Source organism: Equus przewalskii, chromosome 25, assembly GCF_037783145.1.
Source record: "Equus przewalskii isolate Varuska chromosome 25, EquPr2, whole genome shotgun sequence".
NCBI lineage: Eukaryota > Metazoa > Chordata > Mammalia > Perissodactyla > Equidae > Equus > Equus przewalskii.
The window spans coordinates 18,084,018-18,101,317 of record NC_091855.1 but is presented as its reverse complement, the minus strand read 5'-3'; the positions used below and the strand labels follow the sequence as shown (position 1 = coordinate 18,101,317).

Here is a 17,300-nt window from a genome sequence, read left to right as displayed (position 1 = left end):
GAGACACACGTGTGCATACCTGCCAGGGGCTGCCTAGATCACGGGGCAGGCGTGTGTTCCGTAGATGCTGCCGAGCCCTCTTCCAGAGCAGGGTGCAAATCATCTGCTTAATTTTGATGAAGAAAATTATTCCGTATTCTGATTTGTTTCGAGTTTTGAAGCAGAATACCGTTACACTAATTCTGTGGATTTTCCTGTTCCTACTGCTCTGTTCTCACGTGTGTGAGCCATCCGGTAACCAGGCAAATTCACTCGAGGTGCTGTAACCGCTGCCTTCCAGGAACGCTCTGGAAAGACTTTCAGAACTGCTGACTGAAATGGAAGGTTTAGGATTTGTTCCACCTAAAACGTCTCCCTTTTTTTCAAGAACAGAAAACATTGACTCCCCTACCCCCTGCAGAAGGAGTGCCTTTTCCCCCATCCCCCCTCCCCTTACACCTTTTATCAAATGAAATTTAGAGCTTAGAGAACTTTTGAGTGAAAATCAACCACCCCCTGGCGAAATTACTGATTTTCCGAAATTTGCTCACTGGATCATTCTTCTCATAGCTTCAGTGACACTTGCCTCTCTTCGAAGTTTGACGAAGTCAGTCAAGTGGAGAGTCAAAAGTCCCTCCGTCTAGTCCTCACTTTTGGCTGTAAACAAGCACAGTGCTTGGTATTTGAGAAACTCGGAGACAGAGGCCTCCCCGTGCAGCCCTAGAAACCTCGTAAACGGGGACCTCTGAGTCACAGAGGGAATCTAATTGAATCTGGTAGTTTGGCTTTCCCTCTCTTCTCTGACCCCCAACAACAAGCTAGAAACAACAGCCCATAGAATAACAGCAAAAATATTACTTTCCATACCAATCCCTCATAAAAATCGCTCACAAAATCACTCTCGAATCCTGCAGCTTGGGGCAGTTATTATTTTATTTTACAGATGGGAAAATTAAGACCCATAGAGTTGACTTGACGGACAGAGTAAGTCCCTGGAAGAACTGGGGGTTGGAAGCCAAAGCCATGCCCGGGATCTGCGCTTCCTTGTAGGAGCAGAGGGGTCCTTTCCCAGGGGAATTTCAAGGATGGTGTAGCATGTTGGGAGCCCATCATGAGGCCCTTTGGATGGGTGACTTTCACATCCAGGCTCTTGGCATTTCGTCTAGTTAGAAAATAGTCTTTGGTAAGGACATATGTACAAGGAATTTATTGCTGTTTTGTTTGTAGTGGCCAAGAAATGACACTCGGCAAGTACCGATCGGTAGGGAAATGGCTCACAGCAGTGGTAGCTTCGTACCACGGATTGTTATAGAACCATGAAAAGGATTTCAGCAAAGTGTGGCAGAATAAAAGAGGGAAGAGTGTATGTAATATATAATTCTATTTTTGTTAAACAAACAACCACTGCCCCCAAAAACTCACTATTTCTGTGTGTGTGTGTGTGTGTCTGTAAAATTACATGAGTATGGGGAAAAATATGGAAGGACACGTACTAAAATGTTAACCTGGGCTACCTGGGGAATTGGGGGGTGGGGGTTGATGTGGAAGAATGGGGCATAGGAAAATAGTGTAAGTGTAAAATGCCATCTGAATAAAAAATATATATGCATATGTATAAAGAAACACATAAAAACATGCATAAATAAAAAAAATAAACAAAAGAGTGGTTCTTGTAAGAACAAGGCTGTGATCCCTATATGGGTCAGTTAGCTTGGCAAGGGCGATGGCTCGGTTCTGTGGCTGAAGGCTTTACCCTCTAGGTCAGTTATGTTGTAAGTAAATGACATTGGTCAGAAGTGGATCCAGGAGAATGTGTGGGTGGCTGAGCACAGACTTGCTGCTGCGTTTGACAAACCAGTAATCAAAGCTACCGCCTGCAAAGTGCCTACCATGTGCAGGTATCTTCATAATTTCTCAAAGTTAGATATTTATTTTCTTTTGGTGAGGAAGATTGGCCCTGAGCTAACATCTGTGCCAGTCTTCCTCTATTTTGTATGTGGGTCGCTGCCACAGCATGGCTTGATGAGCGGCATGTAGGTCTGCACCTGGGATCTGAACCTGCGAACCCTGGGCTGCCCAAGTGGAGCATGCAAACCCAACCAGTATGCCACCAGGCCGGCCCCCAAAGTTACATATTTTTATCTCCATTTTGTGGATGAGGCAAACAGAGGGCAAGCAACTCAAGGCCACAGAGTGAGTGAGTGGTGCCAAGATTGAAGCCCAGGTCTGTCTGACTCCAGAACTCCTGCTTCTTAGGTCTCATCCCACCTCAGTGTTCACATCCTGAGCTTCTCAGTGGGGTGATCGGCTGGCCTGCTTTGATCCAAACTGAGATTTCTGCAGGGCCCTCTCTCACAGGTGTGGGTCCTAAAGGGTAGGTTTTGCTAGGAAAGCTGAGCCCGCCACCAGCTAGGGAGTGTTTCCCGAGTGTCCTTGCTGGCCTGGTTTTGGATGGCAGAGCTTCTTACCTGTGCAAGGGGAGAGCAGCTTGTTGGGGCCTCTGTTCCCAAGGGAGCAGGGCTGCAAGGGAAACGAGGACATCTGGACAGCACCTCAGGGCAGGTGGAAGGCAGACTGCTTGCTGAAAACAAGGGCAGTTTTACCGAGTCTGACATCTGGCCCTGAACTGGATCAGCAGCCGCTTTGGGAGGAAATGCTGGGCTTTCGTGACATCTCTCTCCCACCCCGCCTTGCCGTCCGCCCCCCAGGCCCACTCAACACACAAGAACCAACAGTAGTGCCTTGTTTGGTGGCCTGGTAATGTGACTTCCGACCAAATCGCTGCGTGCCTGTGCTGTCATCAAGTGTCCCCCAAAGTGAGGATTTAAGATAAAATCTCCCTTCTGCAAATCGATGTCCCCTGGGGTGACCTTTCTCTTTGTTTTGCTTTGGTTTCCTCATTCGTACAACGAGGATTGGAGTTTTCTCCTGCTTAAGTCGAAAAAGATATATATGAGCTATAATTTTTTTTTGAAACAACAAGGGACATGGTATATATTTAGAGATAAGGCCAGTTCTGTGGGTTAGGTTCTGGCTGCAAACAACAGTGCTGCTGAGACCAATAGTAATTGCCATTTTTATTTAATAAGTCTGGACGTTTCCAGCGCTCCAGGACCACTGTCTTCTGCAGGGTGCTGTGTCTGAACAGTGGCATTGATGACTTCCAGGAGCAGGCTCGTTATGACCACAGAGGGTGAGCTGGCTGCAGGATGGCCTGCCCGGGCACTCCTGCCCTTCTCAGAGGCAGCTGGCCGCCATGCCCCTGGTGGGGTTGCTGCAGCTGGAGCTGGAGCCTGAGCCTGCCGCCTGCTTTCCCTGCCTGGCGGAAGCAGCGTGGATCCCGGGAGGTGAGGACAGACGGAGGAGAAAGCACGCAGCAGGCTGTTGTCCTCACTTGAGGATTTGGGCAGGGCCTGCCCACGCCTGCACGCATGCTCTCTGTCCGCACGTTGTAGACTGAGCCTCATCGCCATGGACAACCCTCTCGGTCTTTCAGAGCCTCGGTTTCTCTCTCTTTCTAGTGGAGCAAAACGCTTTTGAAGGCGCCTGTGTAGATGTCATGATTGTGAACAGTGATTTTGCTACTAGTCTTTTGAAGACTGGGACTAGGTCTCCAGTACCTGGCACAGTGCCTGGCACACAGTAGGAACCCAAAGAAATGCTTTTCATTGACACGGAACCCCTAGAGATCCATGGCTGCACAGTCTGAAAAGTAATCATTTAGGAAATATGTTTTTTCTTCCTCTGCATTCCCCTTGAGTAATAAAGTGTGGGATTTGCACACCTTTTCCTCAGTCCTTATTCTTCTTTGCATTTATCTTACCTAAAAAGTGATTTCTTCCTGACCGATTAAGAAAAGCTGATAGGACCTTTCCACGTGTCCTCTCCTGTTTGCATTTCGGCGAGGAGAAGGTGAAATCTGTGCTCTGCTTGGTTCTCTTAAATATAGGTATAGATCCACCACCTTGGGAGGAGAGTTCTGCCTCCTGGGAGCTGCTCCTAACTCTTCCCTTCTCCCATCAGGACTAGAGAGTCTTCTGGGGTCCCCGGGCAATGTGGTTTACCAGGATCTAGACAGGACAAGGGCTGGAACTCCCAGTGGGCTCCCAGGCACAGGAGAGGAGGGTGTCCTTTAGAGAAAGGAAAAAAAAAATCCACCCAGATGGAATGATAAAAGGAATGACATCACAGTAGGCATGGCAACCCCAGGGTAATCATGATCTCCCCACGAGGTGGTCAGAACCCCAAGGGAAGGCCTAGTTTCCTTGTGCTCCTTTTCCCACCGTGGCGGGCAGGAGCAGGGAGCCATGGAGGAGGGCCTACTTATCCCACGGCTAGAGCAGGCCGGAGGTTTTGCTTTTCATTCCAGATCCGCCTCCCCACTCTGACAGTCTCTCTGGGGTGGTGGTGTGCCACCTCCAAGCATTTGCATTCTGATGCTTTATTATCCAGAGTTGCCCCGGCATTTGGGCGGGAGAAGGGGAGCAAAAGTGGGAAGCATGCCAATGGAGAGGGAAGTAGAGAGATGAAATGATCATCAGGGAGTTCGGCGGAACCCTGGAGCTCCAGCCTCAGGCTCTCCTCCCCGGAGGTTCTGCGCTCCTCTGACAAATGCACGCACAGTCCATGTCCTGTCCCTCGCTTGGCTTCTTCCGCTTGCTTCTGCAGCCAACGGTGTTGAGCTGGGTGTGAACCATGTAAGTTGTGCTCATTTCAAAGTCGCTTGTGTCCAAAGAGATTCAGAGCAACTCCCTGAGGCACCCGCCGTGTGGATAAAGCCACTATATAAATGGTGAGAGCTGACACTCTGGGACAGCTCAGAATGTCGTCTCAGGGAGTCGTCTTGAACACAGTGAAAGGGTTTTAGGTGTGAATAAGAGTTGAATAAGGGTGTGAACTGGGAGGGTCCTATGCTGGGGCTGTTGGGTGCTCTAGGTCCAGAAATCCTTTCTCCTTTCTTGTCCTTGTGGGGGAACTATGCACAGCTCATGACTGCTTGCTGTCTCTCTGTAGGTCAAACCGTGGTTGCTTATTTGTCTCCCTTTCACCTTGACATTTTGGGGTCTTAGAAGCAGGCGAGGCAGCTTGACGCGGGCAGGAGTAGCTATCATGAGACTGGATGCTCCATCTCTGCTCTTCAGCAGAGCCACCCACCCCCAAGCTATGGACATTTTAAGATATTTAAGGGTGTCTTGGGACGCATGCTCTTTGGCTTCTTTAGTTAGAATATCTGGAGTTTTGGCTTCTTCGGTCAGAATATCTGGGCAAGCTGCTTACCCAGCTCCTCTTGGCCATGGCTAAAGTTCACCATTTTAACCACGTACAATTCATTGGTTTTTAGTATTTTAAAGTGGTTTTTAGTATATTCACAATGTTGTGCAACCATCACTACTATCTAATTTCAGAACATTTTCATCACCTCAAAAAGGGATCTCATACCCATCAAGCAGTCACTCCTCATTCCCTCCTCCAGCCCCTGGCGACCACTCATCTACCTTCTGTCTCTGTGGATTTCCCTATTCTGAATATCTCATATAAATGGAATCAGATAATATGTGTGGCCTTTTGTGTCTAGATTCTTTAACTTAGCATGTTTTCAGTGTCCAACTATGTTGTAGCATATGTCAGTGCTTGATCCCTTTTTATGGTGGAATAATATTCCATTGTGTGTATATACCACATTTTACTTATTCATTTGATGGACATTTGGGTTATTTCCACTTGTATTTATTTTATTGTTTTTAAAGATTGGCACCTGAGCTAACAACTGTTGCCAATCTTTTTTTTTTTTTTTTTTCTTCTCCCCAAAGCCTCCCAGGACATATTTGTGTATTCTAGTTGTGAGTGCCTCTGGTTGTACTATGTGGGATGTCACCTCAGCATGGCTTGATGAGCGGTGCCATGTCCACACGCAGGATCCGAACTGGCAAAACCCTGGGCCGCTGAAGCAGAGAGCGCGAACCTAGCCGCTCGGCCAAGGGGCCGGCTCCTCCTCTTTTTGACGATTATGAATAATGCTAATACGAACATTCAAGTACAAGTCTTTCTGTGGACATATGTTTTCAGTTCTCTTGGGTATATACCTAGGAGTGGAATTGCTAGGTCATATGATAACTCTGTGTTTAATTTTTTGAGGAACTGCCAAACTGTTTTCCACAGTGGTTGCACCATTTTACATTCCCACCAGCAGCGTATGAGGGTCTCATTTCGCCACATCCTTCCTGACACCTTTGCTTATCTCTCTTTGCGATCATAGCTGTCCTAGTGAGTGTGAAGTGGCATCTCATTGTGGTTTTGATTTGCATTTCTCTAATGATTAATGATGCTGAGTATCTTTTCATGTGTTTATTGACCATGTGTATATTTTCTTTGGAGACATGTCTATTCAAATCCTTTGCCCATGTTTTAATTTGTCTTTTTATTGCTAGAAGTGAGTTCATTTTAATACATCATTGTTCTTTCCTCTACTCCAGCGTGGTGTGACCAGCCTGTGGAGATGGAGGAGCTGGTGGGTCTCTTAAAAGCAGGTTGAGGTCTCTGCCTCTTAGGCCACTCCTCAGTGTTCTTCAGAGTCTCCTCTTACTTGCCTACCCTTAACAGTTTCTTCCTCCAGAGTTTCTGTTCTTGACTCAATTCTTGTTTTGCTCTCAGTTTCTCCCCAGTTGACCTCATCTACGCCCCTGGCATCCATCGCCATATATATGCTGATTACTCCCAAATGCATATATCCAACCCGGACTTCTCTTTGGAGCTCCTTATTTACATATGCAGGTGGAACCTCAACATGTTCAAAACTTATTACATTCCTCTGCCAAGGCTTCTCCTGGACTCCCCATCTGGATGACCGGCAGTGTCATCACCGAGTCAGCCAAGCTGGAAGTCATCTTGGACTCCTTCCTCTTTCTCAGGCTCATCTGCCCTCTTCCTGTCAAGTACTGTCCATTTGCTCTCTTCAGTAGCTCTCTCTATAAGGCGTCCTCAGTTTTTCACTCCCACTCTGACTGCCTTTGTTCAGGTCTTTGTCATTCCAGCTAGACTCCCTAGTTTTAGTTACTTCCATCCATCTGTCCATCTATCCTCTGCCAGAATGATCCAATTATATCCTTCCCATCTTAAAACCCATCAATAGTTCCTTGTTGCCTGAAAGATAAACTTCCTACTCCTTCGTGGAGCATACAGGCCCTCCTTCATCTGACCTCTACCTGTCTTTCCAACCTCATATTCCCCTGCTCGTTTTCCCTTCAGGAGAATTTCTTCAGTCGTAAGGAATTCCTTTGTGTTTCTTGAGTGGGTTGCATTCCCTCAAACCTCCATGCCTTGAATGCCATGCTATTGGCTTGAGTTTTATATATGTGGTGAAGCATAGATTTTCAGGGCTGGATTATGGATCCAATATGGCCCGAATTAACTACTACTATGGATAGAGAACGTGGTGACTGTAGCTCGGATGTGGATTTTGTTCAATTATTTATGTGAAAGAATTTCCAAACTAAATAGAAATTACATTGCATTTTATTGTATTTATGAGCAACCTGTATTGCAAAGGTGGTGGATTCCTTTGGAAAATTTTTGACAGTTGCCCCGTTCATGGCTTGTTGTTTCTTTAGTTACTTTCTGAACCAAATACCAGGATATGTGATGTGATAATGACAAGCCTATGGGTATTTTGGGAGTTGATGGGGCAAAATATTTGCTTGGAGCCCTCCACCTCTAACCTCTGCGATATCTTATAACTTTTTCTGAGGATGTTAGTCCTTAGATAAACTGAGTGAAATTGAAAGAGTGATTCCTGGCCCTTTCCAAATAATTTTTTAAAATTTAATTTAATTTAGCTTATTATTTAGTACTTTCTCCCTCTCTCAGAATTTTACTTAGAAAAATTTCAAGCCTTCTGGACAGTTTCAGGAATAGCGCAATCAACGTCTCTATACTCTTTGCTTAGATTCACCATTTCCTAGCATTTCGCCCCATTAGTTTCTTCTCCCTCCTTCCCTTTTATGCACATGTGTGTCTACTCCCGCCCCACCCCCATGCCCCAATGCCCCCCAACTTGTCTTTACAGTTCTGTTTGCATGTTGGTCACAGTATCAAATAGTCTAGAGAAGACAGATGATACATGACGGTGCAGAGAAGTTGCTGGATTCTCCTGTGGGAGGTGATTTACTCTCGTGTAGTTTCCAAATGGATGCAGAAGGTGTGGGCCCTTTCCTAGAACTGGTTAATCCTTTCCTCATGAGGCTGCAAATGTGATCATCTGTCTTATCAGGAAGAGTGAGATTTAGTTTGTAATACACCTTCCTCTTCTGAGTATGTTTTTTGAGCTTCCAGCGAAACTCAGTGCCAAAAGTGGAGCCTTGAGTTCTCGGCTCAGCACCGCCATGGACTGCGCACACTTGCATGATCCTGAGCCGGTTCCTTTCTCTCTCTGAGCCTCAGTTTCTTCAACCATAGAATGAGAGCTTGGATCACCTGCTCTTTCAGTCCCCTCCCCATGCTCACGTCCTATGACCCTGTGATGGCCAGAAAAACGCAGTCCTACGGGAAATTGTCAGAAGATGCTTAATGCACTTGTGAGATGAACCCCGGCAATTTATTGCTGGCTGGGCTTCGGCCAGGACCATGTCTGGTTTATAATGGGGAGTGTTTTACCCCCCCATGTACAGAGCTACCAGGGCTCTGCCTGCTGAGGTGGGAGGTGGGCTCGATGGGGACGGAGGAAGTGGCAGGAACTCTGACCCCTTTGTGGGAACCTCCCTGCTCCTTCCTTTGAGGTTGCCTCCTTGTTTAGTTTGTAGTTCGCCTCGCTTCCCACGCCCTTTTATAGCTGCTTTTGTTCAAGGATATTGCCACCTCCTTTTTTTATTCCTGGCCCACCTCCAGGTTAAATATCTAAGGAGGACAGCAGCAACCTGGAGATATTGAAATGGGTGACTTTAATGGTGGACCAAAACAAGGCTGCACTCTCCTAGGTAGCGTGAGAGTCATTCACAGTCCAGGCGGTGTGTTGAGACTGCTCGCCAGAGGGTTCCACGAAGTTCCCACCCACAGAGCCCCGGGCAGGGGTTCTGGACTGGCCATTTTTTCGGTTTAGTTCCCATGGGTAGCTTTGAGAAAGTTCTGGTAAAGGATAAAAGGACGTTGTTGTGGCAGTGTTGAGGAAAGAAACTGGTGAGAGCAGTGTGATTGGGGTTTCATTTATTCATTCAATAAATGTTTATTGAAGACCTACTATGTCATGTCCCTTTACCCAGAAAGGCTTCAATCTGGGAGCTATCATTAATGTGCCAGCCACTGTGCTACGTGCTATAGAAGTGGCAGAAATAATAATTGTCCCACCTCCTCTCCTGACAATCATGTGCCAGGCGTGTTGCTACGTGGGTCACATATATTCCACTGAATCCTCCCCAGCACTCTGAGGCGGTGGGTGCCGTGCTCATCCTGCAGGAGAGGAAAGGGAGGTTTAGAGCAGGAAGTTGCTAAAGGTCAGGCAATGGGTAAGAGGCACAATTGGGATTTGAGTTCAAGTCTGATGTCAAATCCCATCCTCTTAACCTCTGTGCCTCTCGTTCCTCGAAGCTGGCTTATGGACTGATGCCAGTCTGTGATAAAGTTTTCACTGGTCAAAAATATAAGGCTAATAGGACTAGATTTTTAATAAGGCTTACTTTATTTAATTCAGTGCTTCTCAACTGAGACGATTTTGCCCCCAGGGGATGTTTGGCAATGCCTGGAGACATTTGTTGGTTGTCACAACTTGCAAGTACTACTGGCGTTAACAGGAGTAGTGGCCAGAGATGCTGTTAAACATCCTGCAGCTCTCAGAACAGCCCCTCATTCCCCTTCCCCGTCCTCATAGCAAAGACTTATCTGGCCCAAAGTGTCAATAGTGCTAAGGCTGAGGACTCTGATTTAATTTGAAGGATTATCCTTAATCTTAAAATTATGTTATGCAGACTTTGGGGGTATATGTTAATTGTCCTTTCTTTTAAGAAACAATGTAGTATGGGGCCAGCCCCGTGGCCGAATGGTTAAAGTCATGCGCTCTGCTTTGGTGGCGCAGGGTTTCTCTGGTTTGAATCCTGGGCGCTATGGCACTGCTCATCAGGCCATGCTGGGGCGGTGTTCCACATGCCGCAACCAGAAGGACCCACAACTGAAAATATACAACTATGTACCAGAGGGCTTTGGGGAGAAAAAGGAAAAACAAAATCTTTGAAAAAAAGGAAAAAAAGAAACAATGTAGTAGATGGCAGTTGTGTTTTAGATTGTCCTTATTTGGCAAAATAAAAAAAGGTTGGGAATACTACGTTGATGCCTCTAATTTTTTTTCTGTTGTTAAAGATTTCCTGGACTGTGAAATCCAAACATCTAGGAATTATTCTATCCAGGAATTATAAAAAAATACTGTTTATCAAGGATTAAAGAAGGAAAGGGTCTCATGCTGCAAGGAAGGCAATGCCTAAGGTGCCCTTGGGGCTCCTGGGGTTCGATTTACTACCAGACATTCACTGACCACTTAGTGCCTAGTGCTGTGCCAGGCTCTAGGGGAGGGCAAAAGGCATTTTGCCCAGACGAGCCTGCAATCTCCATAGGACAAAAAGTGAACATGCGTAAAACAAGCAGGGAGCAAGGAAAGAGCCTGGCAAACGATGGCTAAGTTTAGTCTCTGGTTGATGCTAACATGGCAAACCAAGGAGGTTCTACCAGGAAGAATTTTAGCTTCCTAGCTTGGGTCTACCTTCAAGCAATTTATGTGACCTTAGGCAAGGCACTTAATTTCTCTGGCTCTTGCTTTCTTACTGGTTTTCTGTCTTGGATGAGGCCCCTCAAACCCAGTGAGGAAACTGTCACTGACAACTCCTTTTCCACCTACCTCCAAGGGGGCGCTCAGTCCTGCTGATTCTCTTCTGGAAATGTTTCTAGAGTCTGCCTAGTCTCTTCCTATTCCAGTGCATTCTTCACCCAGCAGCCGCAATAATCTTGCTTAAACATAAATCTGATCGTGTCACCTGCCTCTGCTTAAAGCCCTCAGCGGTTTCCTCATTGCCCACAGGATAAAGTCCACACTCCTTGGCAAGCCTTTCTTGGCTCTCAGGTCTGGGCCCAGCCACCTCTTCTGTTGTGTTTCTCATCCTTTGCCCTTCACCACTGCTCACCCCGCGGTCTGGACACATCTGATGGCTCACTCTTCTCTAAGCAAAACTGCTGACCCACCTCCCTTGCATCGCCTTTCCTCTCTTTTCCACCTGGCAAAATCAGACTGTTCTGTTAAGGTTCGTCTCAGTCATCTCCTCTGGAAGCTGCGTCAGATCCTGGGGACAAAGTGCATTTCCCCGTCTCTCTCTCCCCGCTGGACTGGGAACCCGTTGAAGGCGGGGCCTGCAGTTGTCTTTCTCTGTCTCAGAAACGTCATACCCAGCACAGCGCACAGCACATGGTTGGTACTCAACTATTGCTGTGTAGAAAATAAAGGGATAAATGAGGAGAAGTTTAAAGTGGAGGTAATAATGTTTATCCTTTGTTACCACCCAAGGTTGCTCATGGCACGAACATAAGATAATGTTAATTGAAGAACTGAAAAATGAAAGGGTTCTACAAATGCAAAACAAAGTATTTGTCATTGTATCCAAAAGAAGAGATTGTTAACCTTTGAACCATAGATGAAAAACCTTGGAATTGTCTCCATTATATCACTATTAATGTGTGTGCACATGTGCTCATGCACACACAGTGCACACATACACACACCCTATTTCTAAAAGTAAAGAGAATGGTTGTTGGGTACTGGGAGTTGGTACACCAATTAGAAAACTCCAGATGGCCAGAGTTTTGCACAATTCAGCAAAAATACGCCTCATTGGTGTAGGAAGCAAACGTGGCATGAATTGTGACTCAGTGGTCTGGACCTGCCTGGAGGCCTCTAGTGACAACTGGTCCTTTTCTTCCCCAGAACCAGGGCTGAGTGAGCGAGCAGCCGCAGGAGGGAGGCGCTTGGTTTCCTTTTTCCTTTGTTCCCCGTTTTCTTTCTCCTCTTTCTGATTCTTCTGTTTTCTGAATATTGTGTGCCCCAATCACCCAAATTGAAGATGGTACATCAGAGAAAGAAGCAGCAAAGAAATGGAAAGAGAGGTCTGGACTGTGCAGCAGTTTGCAAACACTATCGCACTATCTTTTATTATTGATGTCTGTGACTATACCTCATTCCCATCTCCACTCCAGTACTGGAAGCCCATCGAGGGCAGGTCTTTTCCTTGTATACTTCTGTGCCCCCTGCAGGTGCCTCACACCATGGTAGGTGTACATGAATGTTTGCTGAATGAATGAATGAGCTCACCGAGGAAGAACGAAGTTTACCTCTTGCACCAATTCCTTGGTGCATCATGTCTCTCTCTTGTTTTTTGTATTTTCTGAAAGGACAGATTCTTCTTTCTTTCACCCAGATCAGGATAGAGGCAATTTTCTTTGCCACTCCCTCTGGGCAACCCTCACTGTCAGCCCACCTGTTTGATTCTCCTCCAGACACCACCTGAGGACTCAGAGGCATTGCATCTTGGGGCTGGCTCCCTTGACTTCTCAGAGCCCCACAGGTTGCCCTGTCACAGAAAGGGGGAGTGAGGAGCGGTCAGGGTGCAGGGAGGAGGCCTCAGGATTAATTGGCTAAACTTCGTTACAAAGGCTGGTCTTATTGTTTACAGGCCATTAAAAGCCACTATCATCTTCCCAGGCTGGGCAGACAGCCGCTAGCTGCTTAGATGCATGTCTTAGGGAGATAAGGAAAATTTATCCCTTGTTTTGACTTCAGAATTTCTTCTTGGGTTATTATTTGATGCACTATTCAACTTTCTCTCCGAACGTTCCTGGTCTCAGACAACTTTTTCAAGTCGTTGCCAGGGAAGCTTCAGATTAGAAGCCTATGATTTTGGGGCTGGAGGAGACCGGAGATAAATGACTGTCCCTAACTTAGCCCCTCCATCTCCCCACACCCCACTTCCTCCCCCATGGCAGAGCAGTTCCTGGACACACCAGCTTCTCAAGTGTTTGCACTTAGCGATCTCTGAGAAGGGCAGCCTTTTCTTATGAGGTTCAGCAAACCCTCCCACCTCCAGGACCACATCTGCTCCACTGAGAAGACTTCCTAGAGCTCTCTCCCACCCAGGTACCAGCTTCTGACTCAGCATCCGCAGAGGACTGTACACATAGATGAACGGGTTATCTTAACTCCACCATCTTCTGTGATAGGTATATCTAGGGGTCCCCTGGGTGGGCTGGCAGAGCCCTTGAGGGCCCTCTCCCACATCCCAGACAATCTGTCTCCCCCAGGGGACTTCTTGAGGGTGTGACTTTCCATCTGGACAGATATAGGCTGCGCCTACCTTGCAGTGGTCAGGTTTTTGCTCAGTGATCCTGTGGGATCTTCTATGTCTTGCACCTGAAAAGAAACCCTCATACTGGACACTGAAGCTTACTTTTTAGCTAATTGATTAAAGAGTTTGAGTGTGCTCTGCCAGAGAGAGAGTGAACCAGCTTGGCAGATATTGGGTGCTCACATGTTTGTTGAACAAATGAATGAATGGACGTAGGAATAAGCCAATACCAGGTCACTCCTTATAGGTCTGTATGTTTAATTCAGTAAGTATTTACTGAGTGTCTGCTCTGGAAAAGTTGGTGCTAGGGGGTCAAAAAGATGCGTAAGACCTGGTTCTTGACGTTTGAGAGTTTATATCTAGAGAGGAGTGAGACTAAGGATCAGACGAGTCAGGTAAGCACACATGGAAATAGAGCTACAAGCAACTTGTTGAAGGAGCATAAAGGGCAATGGATTAATTCTGAACGAGGGATCAGGAGAGCTCTGGGAGGAGATGGTTTTAAAGGATTTCAGTGAACAGGGAAGATAAAGAAAGGAGATCCAGACTGCTGAACAGCTAGGGCAGAAGTCTGCAGACATGAAAGTGCCCTCAGCTTGCCACAGACCAGCCCTGGCAGCCCCAGGTCAAAGCCACAGCTCTCTTCAGCCACCGTGGCTCCAAATCCATCTCGGACAACACCAAATCCTCCTAGGAATTCTTTCCGGGCGTCTGACCCCAGTGCAAGTCTCCAGGCAGACATTCCTTTTCTCCAGACTTTGCTGGGGCCCCGTGTTGCTGGATTTTGCGTTTTGGAGGTACGTAGGACAAACTCAGGGATGTCCTCGAGTTGGTGAAGGTGGATAAGCTCCCAGGACCAGATCCCTCAGTTTCTATGAGACATTTCTTTGCCCCATCCTCAGCCGTCCTCATGGCCAAGACAAGGACCACCCCCTTCTGAGGCTTTGCTCATGCTGTTCCCTCTCCAGGAAGGCTTTCCTCCTATTTCTGTTTGTCCAAATGTGTCCACCCTTCCCAAGGTCCCAGCCTCCTTTTGGAAGGAAGCAAACCCTTTTCTGAGCTCTCAAAGCTTACCACCTGCTGAGGACAGGGTTGGAGATCGGCCCCTCCCTGTCTCTCAAATTCATGTGCTGGTTGGTTGTCCCAGAAATGCAGGAAAGAATGGAGCTTCCTACTCACCCAGTTTTATTACAAACGAGTATCTAGGGTCAACGTGATTTTAACACGTTAAAAAACTCATAGCAAATCCCCCGACTTTTCATGTTCTCAAGATAACTGCTTAGTTACATTTCAGGGAGTAGGAGGAAGCCAAGAAAGAGAATTCTTAATCTTGGGGAGCAGGATTGAGTGCAGAGATGTCTTGGAAATGGAAGGTTCCCTTGGCTCCTTGCTACAGCTGTGCCGCAGCCCATATATAGCTGTGGCTGAGCTCCCCCTCTTCGCGTTGCTTATCTCTGCCTCACATTCACAGACTCACCAGCCTGGAGTCTCTCTGGATGTTGGCCAAGCCAGTTGGGAATGCATAACAGCTGAGATATGGGATGGGGCGAGCCCACCATGTCCTTGCCTGCTGTGAAGGTCTCTCTTCTCCCCTCTTTCTCCCCCTTCTAGCCTTTTCTCTGGCATTGGGAGCTAATCTTTATGGTCCCACCTCTCTAATCTTTGAAAAAAGGGAGATCCAGATTCTACATTTGCAGGTAGCTGTGTTAATAATTATGAACACCCCTTGGAGAATGGGAGGGAGGTTTGGGTGAGCAGATTTAGACAAATAGGGTTTAGTTGGCTGCCATTTTGAAACCTCAGTGAAAGGGTCTTGTGAGCTCCTCCCCCACCCTCCCAGTTCACTTGTTTTTTATGACCAAGATTTTGGTTTTGCTTTAGTGTCCCTCCGTTTTGCTTTTTGTCCTGGCAGAAAGAGGAATGAGCAAAAGAAAGGCCTCTGGAAAGAAGATTCTAGACTGATGGAGCAAGGGCTGCTGGGAAATTTGGTGAGGTGTTGGGGGTCTGGAGCCTGCACTGGAGGTGTGGAGGAGGCAGATGGTGCAGGATCCTGCTGTTAGTGCTCTTGCTCTGGGAGCATCTCTGTTTTGGGTGCACAGCTGGGCACCCTTTAGAATCTCTGGTCGTTGATAGATCTACAGAATGGTTGTGAAAACCATACTTCCTTTTTTGAAGATGTCTTGGGCACTGACAGAATGGATAGTTTCCATTCCACAGACAAAAGCTGAGTCACTAGCTAGAGTTATCAGGGGTTTTCTGGTATGTTCTTTGCTTCCAGTGCTTTTAACTCAACACCAAGGGATCAGGGCAATGGCTCAGTCCCCCTTAGGTGGGTGGGAGCAATACTGATGCGTGGGATTGTAATAAAGTCAGATGCCTTTGCTTGTTGTTTTACATTTTGAGTTAAATGTATGCGTATGTGTGTGAGTGTGTATGTGTGTGAGTGTGTGTCTGAAGCATTTGCACCAAGCTACAGGCATGGGAGCGGGGTAGGCGACGAGTTGGTTATGGGACAAGATGTGGGCGATGTTTGTTTCCAGGATGGTTGGTTTGGTCTTTGTGAACCTTACTATTTTTTGTTTGATTTCATGTTAATATTTCTCCCTGTATTCGTCTGCCAGGGCTGTTGTAATGAAGTACCTCCAATGGAGGGGCTTAAACAACAGAAATGCATTGCCTCACAGCTCCGGAGGCCAGAGTTCCAGGATGAAGGTGTCCGTGGGGTTGGTTCCTTCTGAGGACTATGTGGGAGAGCTGTTCAAACCTCTCTCAGCTTCTGGTGGTTTGCTGGCAAGCTTTGGTGTTCCTTGGCTCGTAGAAGCATCATCTGGATCTCTGCCTTCGTCTTCACAGGGTGCTCTCCCTATGTGTTTGCCTGTGTCCAAATTTCCCCATTTTATAGGGCCCCAGTCACACTGGATTAGGGCCCACCCTAATGACCTCATTTTAACGAATTAGATCTGCAATGACCCTATTTCTGAATAAGATCACATTCTGACATACGGGGGGTTAGGACTTCGACATATGAATTTTGAGGGAACATAATTCAATCCATAACATTCTCCTTCCTTCTTCTAAAATAAGTGTTTTTTTGGGGGGGGCGGCGCAGTTATTTTTTGAAAAAGAAAGACCTCTATGTGGTAAAAATTCAAACACTGCAGAAGAATAAACCAGGAGAGAAAAGTAAATCTAGGTGTCCCTTCCACCCCCGTTCCCCCACCTTGGACCTAGTTGTCCAATACAGAGCCAACCACTGCTATGCATTTTGTTTCTGCCCTATTCTTTCTGGAGCATAGATGTATATCTATCCTTTTATTTTTGTCTTCCTTCAAATAGTTGCATTCCAAAGCACTCTTCTTCACTTTGCTTTTTCAATGTAACAATATATCTCAGAGATTATTCTGTATCAATAGGTATACGTCTGTCCTATTTTTAACAGATGCACAGTATGTCATTGTGTGGATATACCGCAATTTATTTAACTCCACCTCTCTTGGTAGACATTTAGGTGATTTCCAATCTTTGCTGTAATGAAAAAATCAATACATCTCACTCCTTCCTAAATTCTTATATAGTACATAAATTGAGTATATTTAAGAAGCATTTGTGAAGTTCCTAACATGGACAAATATTTGATATTTCATCATATTGATGTATCCATATTTACTCAGCCCAGTGGCTTGTCCTAAGTCAGTAGAAAATTCTTGCATATCGATTTCTAGTTTTGATTGCTCATCTTTGGTTATTCTTTAGCATAAGTTCGTAGAAGTAGGTCAAATAATCTGGAAATTGTACAGGCTCTGGACCCCTGTTGCCAAATTGTGTTTCAGAAATGTATGAATTTATATTTTCACCAGCAGAATGCCCATCTTGCCTTACAATACTAGCATTATTATTGAGACAGACAAACAAACAAGTTAGCTAATTTGGTGTGTGAAATATGGCATTTCATTATTT

General features: G+C 46.3%; 1 protein-coding gene and 1 long non-coding RNA gene across 5 annotated transcripts in view; one reads left to right on the top strand and one right to left on the bottom strand.

Moving 5' to 3' along the window:
* DPF3 (double PHD fingers 3) overlaps positions 1-17,300 on the top strand; it is a 243,197-nt gene that overhangs the window by 39,648 nt on the left and 186,249 nt on the right. The gene's annotated exons all lie outside the window — the stretch shown is intronic.
* On the bottom strand, positions 9,158-10,971 carry LOC139079329 (uncharacterized). Its single transcript, XR_011532877.1, has 2 exons — positions 10,853-10,971; positions 9,158-9,417 (listed from the first exon to the last, which is right to left on the bottom strand). It is a non-coding gene; the product is annotated as an uncharacterized lncRNA (long non-coding RNA).